Raw genomic sequence first — 11051 nt, 5'->3', positions numbered from 1 at the left:
CAGGATCAGCAGGAGATAATTCATCATTCTGAACCTGTATTTTTAGTGGTGAAAGTGTTGCTGACAGGCTTTTGTCCAGCCCTGGTATTCCCAGTAATGAAAGTTACATCGAGTTCATGAAAAAGAAATGTGAGAACTTGTAGTCTTTCTTACTTTAATTATTCATCCATCGATCTTGGACAGAGCCCAAAATTTCAATGTTTTTAGCAATCTGATTGCATATTAAGAATAAAAGGCAACTGCTTGGTCAGATACTAAATGCCTCCAGTGCATATTTATTTAATCAAGGAATGCAGTTATCAAGGGGGTAGATTAAAAGATCTCTCCGAGGACAATGAAGTTACCTTCTGCTATGCATGGGAACAAGTCTTAAAATGTAAAGAATCAAAATGTAGTTTGCATTAAAATTAGAAAACTCATTCAGAGAGCCTAATTTCCCAAATATGTCTGCTTTTACTGTGGCTTATTTTCCATTAAAACAATCAATGAAGTTAGAATGTGATTCTTCACCCTCTGTTGAAGATCTGTTCTAGTTCACTAAGAACACCTCTGTGAAGCCATTATCTGTTGGCGTAATAATGACACTCTCTAGAACATGCATTGTGCCTCGTGTCACAGTGATACGCTACAAAGGATCCAGTCTATTACTAAAGCTAAGCACCAGTGACTGTTCTTGTAAGAGAAAAGCGTTCTGACCTGTTCTTCCATCCTACTGTATCTTCCACACGCTCCAGTCTCCACACCGTCACTTTCACCATTGATCTAGAAAACAATGTTTGAGCAGCTCCAAACAGAAACCCCACTGCTATGTTTGTCATTCAGATGACAGAAGGCCCTCCTGTATGCCTGAGAAAGGGGAGAGGGGTTCGTTGAGCATTTCCAACATCATATTTTTCCAAAGTGAAACACGACGTTAGGTGGCAGCTTGATATTCAAAAGAAGAAATCTTAGAGTGAAGTAATCTGTTTAAAGGTAAAACTGAGAAGCTAATTTTGTAGTCTGCACTAGCCAGTCCTTATACCTAAGGTCTGATCTGATAAGTACTGACTTGCCATGATTAGTGCCTTAGTTGTGTGAACTTTCCCAGAGCCACCTGGTCTCAGAATCTGAGCTTCTTTCATGACATTTTGAACCACAAAGCTGGAAATGTTGGTCCTGAGGCTCCTCTTGAAATGTACACCTCCTTGTGAGCTTCTCTCTAGGATGCAGGCCCTGATTATGCTGAAAGCAACAATGTGGAAACCTAACACCACCTGCCTGCAAGCCGAGGCGAGCAGGTAGGAGTTCCCAGCCCACCAGCCATGACACTTGGTCACTATTTCCCCCTTTTCAGCAGCTACCGAAGAGAATCCATCTCCCTGTGGATCACGTCTTTGTCGGGGGCTCCAGGTTTGAACATTCAAGGTCCTGTAACGTGACTCATGATGAAGACGAACAAATTAACATTTCCTTGTTCATTACATTGGTCACTGCAGGACACATCTTGAAAGCACCTGGATTACTGCTTTATTCAGTCTTATTTTAGACAACCCAAATGATGAGTCAGTCATGAGTTCCTCTGTGTGAATACTGCATAGCCACTCTCAGGAAGTTTCCCAAGAAAGTACTTCTCCCCCTGCCCTTCAAATGTTTGTGTTCTTAAATCTACCTTCATTTTATAATACAGAATTGCTTAAAATACAAGACTATAAGGGACTTTCTGTTGCCAGGCACGGGCAACAATATCACATAAACTGTTCACTGTCATTTTAAAATAAGGTAAAGTGTTCTGTCCTTCCTATTTCTACTGGAAAGCTGATCCAAAAATTCACTTCTCTCAGGGCCAGATAAATTCTTCTAATTCCCAGCCTAAATTTAGTCATGGCCAGTTTACAGCCATTTGTCCTTCTGCCAACAGTGTACTTTAGCTTAAACGACTTTTCCCCTCCCTGGTGTTTTCTTTGCTGATATATTCATAGCTTCCCAAAAGTCAGCCCCCATTTTCATTTTGCTGCAGGTTTAAAACTTCGTGTAATTTGTTCTGGTTTTATTATTAACAATCTTCTGAAACAAGCTGCAGTGTCATAGACGTGCTTTTACTTCATTTATGTTAGAGTTTATGACATAGTGCTGCTGTATATGCAGATCAAATTGACAGTTCCCATTTCCATTTCAATGGACCACTGCCATTTCATTTTCCTGTTGTTGTTCACTTAACCTCTGCTTTTCTGTGTACCCACAAACTATTCTACCTCCCATTGAGACCAGGAATTTGGGGAGGAGGGGCAAAGCGATTCCCAGATGTATCAGTTTACAAGGGAGCTCATTTTTTAAAACTAATTTCCGGATTCCATTTCCTGGTTGCTCTTTCCACCCACCCCCCGAGTTGGTGTTTGCATCCTGTTCCAGAGTTGGATCATTTACACATTTTATGATCGTGCCGCTACGTGCTCTTCCAGATAACGGAAACTCATTCATGAAGAGTAGCTCTAATGCAGAACTTTTCAGCCTAGCTCAAGTCACTAACCACAGTCCCTGTGCACTATCACCATCACTGCAGAAGCACGTCACCAGTAATTAGAGCTGAAACTGCACTCTGTTGTGTGTCTCAGAAAACCACCCACACTTGCCTAGCAGTGACTTCAAAAACTTTTTACGAACACACCAAGGAAAACAAACTCTATGGCTCATGTACCCAGGAGCTAATTAAAGAAAAATCTCCCCATTTTGCCAGGTGATGAGCATTAAGACAAGGCACGGATAAACTGTCTAACGCTCCCAAGGGTCACAAAGGGTTGTAAAGTCTGGCCAGCCAGGAGCTAAGTTGCCAGGACTCTCAGCTAATCCAATGGTTTGGTATAAAAACTAAAGACAGATAAAGGGAAACGAGAAAGGAAATAAAGTGAGAATTATAGAGAGCCATAATGAGCCAAGCCAAAGCATTGCTCGGGATCCTGGCTCTGATAGCATCCAGTTGCAGCTGATTAGAGAAAGGGCACACCGAGAGGGAAACCAGGAGTGAAAAATCACACCCCTTCACAGAGAGTGAAAATCCTCTACCCTCCTTTCTCAATGCATCCTTGCAGAGTTCCTGCAATCTTTGCTAAAATATTTCCCAAGTCAGGTATTGAAATGGCATGCCTTTGTTTAACAACCTTTGATGGAGATATGTCCATAGATTTGTCTAATCACATTTTTAATTCATTTATGCTTTCTGCTTCCACTACATCCTGTAGTAACGGATTCCACAATTTAATTATAGGCCGTTTGAAGAAAATACTTCCTTTTGTTTTTTCTGAACCTGCCTGACAATTTTATTATGTGCTTGTATAGTAAGGCAAAATGAGTATTGTTCCCTATTTACATCTTCATGCCCCTTGTGTGGCATATTTTATATATTAGATATTAAAAATATACATACTGTATATATTATATATACTTCTGTGATTTAGTCATCTGCTTTCTAAGGTGAGCACTTCTATTTAGCCTCTCCTGATATAGAAATTATTCCATAGTGGTCATGATTATTTTTTAGCTATACTTTTTAAAAAGTTTGAGAAGAGGAAACTGGGAAGAGTCCAAACTGTTTGTGTGATGTGTGAGTACACTGGGGATTTGCTGCTGCAGTGTGATCTTTTGTTGTCTCCCCCTTCAGTGTTTTCTAACTTTTTACCTGTTTTTTTCCTTTCTCCCATACATGGAACTGATATGTTCATTGAATTATCCACAAAGACTCCGAGCTCTTTTTTCCCGAGATGAGACAGCTAAGTCAGAGCTCAGCAGTGCATACATATCATGGCTGTTTCTCCTCACGTGCAGCAGTTCGCAGTCATTCCCATGGAGTTTCATCTACCATTTCGCCATCCAGTTGCTCAAATTTTATGATGTCCCTTTTGCAACTCTTTGCAGATAGGTTTTGTTTTTATTAACCTGACTAATTCTGCATCATTTGTAATCGTTGTCACACCACCGTTCTCCTCATACGTTTTCCGCATACTTTATGAGTGATACCTGGCTCCTATGGGAGAGCCTGGACAATAGGGTTTGCGGCTTTGCAGGCAGGTCCCAACAGCTGGAGAGGCTGCCTGGATTTTTTTACAGCTGTCCTGGCAGAATTTTGGCCCATCCCCTCCTTTTCTGGTGAAACAGTAGGCAGAGGGGCAACAGGATCTAACTCACATAACCATCTTTTGAATCCAGCTGCAACTCTGGAAGACTGGAGACTAAGAACGGTGTGTAAACTAATGCTAAAAGAAGCTGTTGCTTTCTGCCTGGCTTCCACTCAACTTGGGCCTCCGATATCTCCTTTGGTGACTCAAAGTCTGGAGGCATTAGAAAGGGACAGAAAGAAGAAATTGGTTTTGCCAAGAGTACTGCCAGTGCCAAATGTCACTGCAGTCAGTGAGCAGTGAATGTTTTAACCATTGAACCGGAATTTAGGAGCGTGTTGCACACTGCTGCTTCCCCATCCACACACCACAAATCTCTGATTTGTCTCTCGCACCATAATCTCATAAATAATCATCAGGGACACGTCAAGCAGGGAGATTAATTTTGCCATAGTTTTAAGTGGAACAGATCAAGACAGTGTGGACTGTGTTTGATGTCTCCCCTCACACGGTGTATCTGGGTAGGAAAATCAGCATGCCCATTCCTCCCCCTGCAGCAGAAGCAGCATTCGTCTGCACACTCCTGTGCTCTTTGTAACCGATTTGATTGAGGTAGCACTACGTTATGCTTCCAGCAATATCTGCCAAAACAACAAGCTGAGACGTCTTTGTTTTATTTGAAGTCTTCTCTTGATCAATGACCAGTTTCATTGTAAGATCTCGTCCAAGTGTCACCACTCTGCCAATCACAGTCCCCCCACCTAAATCCCCTTGAATTAAGTTTTGAGAGGTGTAGCTTTCAAATACATATTCCATCAAATACAAGGCAGATTTTGGATTCCCTCTTTCCATTACATTTTATGATTCTATTTAAAAAAAGCAATCAAATCTGCCAGGCAAGAGAGATTCAGCCTAACATGGTATTAGTTCAATATGCACATTTTCATTATCATCGCCAAATTTAACATCTTTTTCATTCTTCCCTCTCTATTTTTTTTTCAGTATTTCCCTAGAAATGTGAGCTAGTTTTGGAAGAGAAAAGCTGCTGCCTGAGCCTGTCTTTATTAGCAGCACAGCCCTAGATCTGTCACACTGCAAGAAGCTGCTGGGGTGTTTGGTGGCCTTTTTAATGCATCCTTTGTGGCTGACCAGTACCAAAGCCAAGTAACAAATTAATTAGCCTCTGTCCTCTACTTCTGTGGCCTTGAGGCTCAGAGCTTGTCTTCCAAACTTGCTAAGGCAGTCCTTAAGGCTTTATTCACTACATGCTACCACCATTGTAGTACAGTGCCATACCCTGCCTCTGTGGCTTTATTCATTGATGTCATGACTCAGAGAACATTTTAGCATCCTATTATCTTTAAATATCTGAATAATTCTGAAGTCAGGCTTGATGCAAAATTTAGTACAAGCTTGGCCCTGAACTGAGCATTTCAGCCTCCTTCGTGGTTTTCTTAACTGTTTTCAAACATCTGAATTGATCACAAATTGCAGCATAAAAATTGGAAGAAATTACTTGTCAGCATGGCTTTGAATTTTTGGAAGTACATGTGTCATGGTAGTAAATCCAGTGCATTGAGCTGTGAACAGCAGAGTGGCAGGGCTCCATTTCTTCCAGCACAACTATTTGTCATACATCTCTTTTTTCCCCAAAAATTTACAGAGATGTGATACTAAAAACTACTCGTATATATTTCTCAGAAAATTATCTTATCCTCATAGCCGGCTTAATCTAAGTAGCTACATTCTTTTTTCTATTTTTCTCTATATTTCTCTTTTTCTTGTTTTCCATTAAATATTTTCTGTTTTCTTCCTCCAACACATAAGCTGCAGGCAAAGCAAATTAGATCTTGGCTGTTTCTCTTGGCTTTTCTCCTCTTACTGTGGTTCCCTCCAGATTCCTCCTTTTTTGTTCTCCCTCTGTTTATTGTCTCACAACTGCAACTGTTCTCCACCACTGTGGTATAATCGTCTTACCCAGAACTTTCAACCCTTCGTGCTCCCTGTCTTTGTAGAATCTATTGTGCTGTGCAATTCCCCAGAGTTGTAGTGAAAGAGGGCTCTCATCATGTAGAAGGAGTATATGGACTATATAAGTAAATATTCCTCAATCTGAAGCATTGAGGAGCACTGGAAATACATTGACATTACCCTTGTACTGGGGAAACTTGGCCACCTTTGCCACTGAAAGCATACACAGCATAAGCCTTATCTAGAAAGCTAATTAGATCCTGAACTACAGAACTGGTTAATGTAAAAAAAAAAGCAGCTGCTAATTAGCATGTCTTTCCATCTTTTACTCATCTGTTGGAATTAATTTGGTCTGTGGGAAGCACAACCAAGAAACAAGTCTCATCAGCTGTCTTCATTATGTCTGCTCTCCCTCCTAATCCCAGAAGGCACATTTTCTGCCCACATGTGTATGTTGCTGTAGATAGCAAACCAGCTTTTTCTACGGTTGCTCTAGTGGGCTTCTTAGAAGGAGTTTATTTTAGTGCAAAAAACAATTTGACTCACAGCTGGCCCAAGACATGGTCCAGAATATGAGGCAGTACTACAATCAACATTCTGGGGAGCCACATTTCCTCCCTTCTCAAGAAGCAAAGCATCTGATGCTATCAGTGTTCTCCTAATGAAGAAACTCTCTTCTTGGTTGTACTGGCTGGAAATTCTCTGCTGAGACACACACCCATGATTTAATCACAATCCCTCACCCAGAGCAACTGAAGGCAGTTGTCAAGATTCTTGAAACTCAAGGGCTCCACAGGCCTGGCACGTCTATTGACAGAGTCATTCTATGTTTCAGATGGATTCAGTCACTTCGGCTTCTCAAAATTCTCCTTTGCTTTGGCAAGATCAGTGTCTCAACCGGTCAGAGCACAGTCACTTCCACAACAGAAACTCATACGTAATCTTTTTTGCCCTAGAACAAATATTTTCACCTATGGCAATACAAGAAGAATTAAAGACACATTTCTGGCTGCAACTTTTCTAAAGAAACACATCAGTTGTGGTTCTCAGGACCAGGCAGGAATTCTTCACTTTTTTTTTTTAATTATAAGACAAGAGCCCCAAGTAGAACTGTTTTATAGCAATACAAGTTGATAATTTCAGTCTTCCTTTGCCCAAAGTATAGCAATGTTTAGCAGTCATTAGGATGTTTCATTAACTTATTCAATCAGAATATTAAATTAGAATATTAATTTTATATTTTTAGTAATTTTGAGTCCTTTAGATTGTTACAACTTTTTTTTTTACAGTAGGGACCTAGTGATAGTTAAACATGATTTCCTGTTATATTATTTTTAAATGGCTTTATGTTTTGGACATTTTCACACATTAACCTGTTCAAAACTATAAATCAGGGTTTTTTTCCTCTATCACAATAATAAGTCACAAGCGTTCTCATTCCATTTCCTGCTATCAATCTTCAGTTCAGGAATTTGAACAAGGAATGTATTCCCTAAGCACCATAGAAAGATATAAACTTGTACAAACAGTTCAGAGACATGCAGGAAGCTCCTGACATAGTCACCTGTGCTTTTGAAACTTCCAGGTTCTTGCTCTCCTACAGCAAAATCTAAAAGGCAATGTAATATCAAAGTCCCATTAGGCATACCACTATTTTCTCTTATACTCACTAACTTTCTCTGCTCATTGCGACCAACATTTGGCATTAGTCTTTGGGTTTGAAATCTGCATTACCAGAGGCTTTTAAAAACAGGTTACAGAAACAGTACAAACAGAAGGTTTGGAAAAAGTCCATTCTGCCTTGGAGCAAAGGGGTGAATTAGGTGATGTCTCAAGGTGCTTGTTAGTCTTGTTTCTGTGATTCAAGAGAAAGATGTTTGATGAAAAAAAAGAAGCACAACATTTCATAAGTTGGTTATGTAGGAAGTCCATTACATGCTCAAAAGAGTGTTTTGATACATAAGTCCTACTTTGTTCTGAGAATTATGTTACCAGGTCTCTCCATCAAATGATACAAATAGCTCAAGAAGTTTTGCTGATATCAGATCTAGGATGCTTTTCTCCTCATATCTCTCAGACTGGGATGATAGGGCTTGGCCCTGTTTCTCATCCATGCAAACAGACCAATTAAGGTATTATTTCATCCTGGAAAGCTGACTGCACTTGTTCCAGTCCAGCAGGTTTTCAATTTCCATTGTGCCTCAGAGACAAAAAGACGAGCTGGTCACCGTGGAAAAAATGCAAGATAAGCAAAGCAGGTGAAAATTCCTCACTGCCTTTCATTGTTGCTTTCAAGTGCAATTCTTTTGCCCCAGGTATTAGACAAAATGTTCCAATGGTACTTCTGTGGGGCTTTTTCAGGGTCACATTTCCTAGAGACCTCTGGTAACTGACATTACAGTGTGACTGCAGCATATGCTCCAGAGCTCTCTTGAATATTTTTGTTTGCTTCTCCCTACCACTTTGTAACTAGTGGTCTTGATCTCAGTGTAACTAAGCTCTGTGAAAAGATGATTCATAAGAATGCTTCGTAAGACTGAAATTATTCTTCCAACACCTGCTCTGGTGGTTGGGTTTAATGCCCTGTGTGTAGAATAAAGCCAATAGAAGGATTTATTATTAGAAGAAATATGACGATAAAACAGTTCTGGCACAAAACCAGCCTCATCCCATTGGATTCAGTGGAGCTATAGGAGTACACACAGACTGCAGATTAGAGCCAGAATTACCTCCCTTGTGACTTCACGAGCCTGTAATGACACCACGTCCCATGGAAGATTCACTTTTGTTTCAATGGAGCTTGTGCAGGCCCTTGATGCATAGGGAGAAAAGTAAGACAAAAAGGATGGAGACAGAAAAAGGTGATGTTTTTCAAAGTACTGGTACAAGCAGAGTTTGTTCTCTTATAAAAATCAGAAATATTCAAGAAGCACACTCGCATTCCTGTATCTGCAGATCCTCTTTAGAAAAGAAGAAGAATTTGATCCCCCTCTTGGAGAAATTATTTACTTTACCATTCATAAGCACTGAAAAATATAGCTTGTAAACTTTAAAGAGCTTAACATGTTGGCTATTATTGATAGATTACAAGAAAGGATAAAGTTAAAATTAATAAAAAGCAAATCTTGCAACTTTTTTTTTCAAGATTGTCCATGAAAATATCAGGATGAAGTTTCACAGCTGCTGATTTCCAACCTAACTGAGATCCCATTGAGATTAATGGCACAGAATAATTCAGCATTGACACAATGCTACCCCTGCTAATGCCGACAATAGGGTACATGATTGTTATAATACACAGTTCAACTTAAAATTTCAGTGGCTGGATATTGTTGCACCTTTCCCTGTCAGATGGAAAAGCTCTCTGCTATCAGCTGTAATTTTCCATAGCTACTTATATCCTACTATTCAGTTCAGTTTTAACCTTCCATTCGTCAGTGAGGGTCTGCTAGCAGTGTTAGCAGTTTTGGTTTCCACTCCATGGCTAATTTTGTGGCATCCTTCTCTGGCGTGCAGGTACATTAAATGAACACACCATTACAGGAGCTGTTTCACCAGTTCTGCATACAAAATAAAAATCCCCCCTCTGTCTTATTCTCTGTGTTCATTTACATGACAAACCCATAGATCTTGTTGGTTAATTTAACTACAGCACTACAGTGGGAGCTCAGGCTGAAGTGGTTTGCTGCAGATGACCCTATATACCTTTCCTGAGTCAAAGCATTTCACAATAGGGTTTCTCCCTGTGTAGCTGTAGCCCACATAGCCCCAGTGTATCAGCTTGCATTTAGCTGTATTGAAGTACATATTGCTGGACTGTCACCATTTAATTACGTGATTGAAATAATGTTTTTGGTTTAACTTCATTATTTACTGCTCAACAAGCCTGTGCCATCTGCAGATTTAATTGGCAGAGACCTATGTTACCATGTGGATGGCAAATAAAATTATTAGATAGCTTCACTAAGTTGATTAATAATAATTAAAATTATTCTTTCCCATTTTGAAATGTGCTTTTAAGTCAATTTCTAATCCACTTAATGTGTGCCTTCCAAATTCTATTTTATGCTACATTGCTTATGTTCACATATTTCAGGCCATATTTTTTCTGTGTGCCTTTTTTTTCCTTGCAGTATGTTTATAGTAACATTCCCTTGTAGGTACCTTGCTGATGGTTTCTGTTCAGTCCCCTGCTTTCATTGATATTTTCCATTTTAAAGTTACTCTCCCTGTCAAAATTTATGTCAAAAATTGCTGTAAGCTCTGGGACAATGACCCTAACAAAAAAATTGGCATGTATCTATTACTGCATAGTGCTATTTTTTGTTTTCATAAAGTGAGTATGCCAGGATCATGAGTCACTAGGCAACTGCTAATTTATAGATCAATGCTGAGCTCATTTCTGTCTGTTAGCATGACAACCAGTCCAGGGCTGGCTGCAGAAGTTACTGCAATAAAAAACAAAACATGTTTTGGTTTTTTAATCTCCTTACAGGAGACTTTCTGCAGCTATCCCCAAAACAAAGTCAGCTGAGATAATTCAGTCTTCCTTCCTACGTTACTGACAGACACATAGAAGCAGCTTGCCCTCTTCCACAGGGAATTTCGTAGAGATGCCCAGTGCCCATCTAAGTTCCCTCCTCAGTTTTTACGACCTGCCACCCAAAGCAATGAGAAAATACAGCAATTCAGATGATCTGAAAACATGCAAAAAACCATACAAAGCACAGACATACATATTCATCTATATGCTTCTGTTTAGTTCCTTTACTTTAGAAAAATGGTGAACAGTTGTCTGTAAAACCAGCTGAGCTGCAGAGAGAGCAGAATCCCACGGCATGGACATTCATTCTGCATGGTGCACCCTGTGGCATGAGAAGGCAGCCAGTGCTGCTGGGAAACAGCCTCTTCCACCCAGAGCTGAGATAGTCAGGAGTTATTTTAGATAAAACACTAATGCATATGCATTTAAAGTCATGATTCTGGACTGCC

Source organism: Mesitornis unicolor, unplaced genomic scaffold, assembly GCF_000695765.1.
Source record: "Mesitornis unicolor isolate BGI_N332 unplaced genomic scaffold, ASM69576v1 scaffold11487, whole genome shotgun sequence".
Classification (NCBI taxonomy): domain Eukaryota; kingdom Metazoa; phylum Chordata; class Aves; order Mesitornithiformes; family Mesitornithidae; genus Mesitornis; species Mesitornis unicolor.
This window is presented reverse-complemented; position numbering follows the sequence as displayed.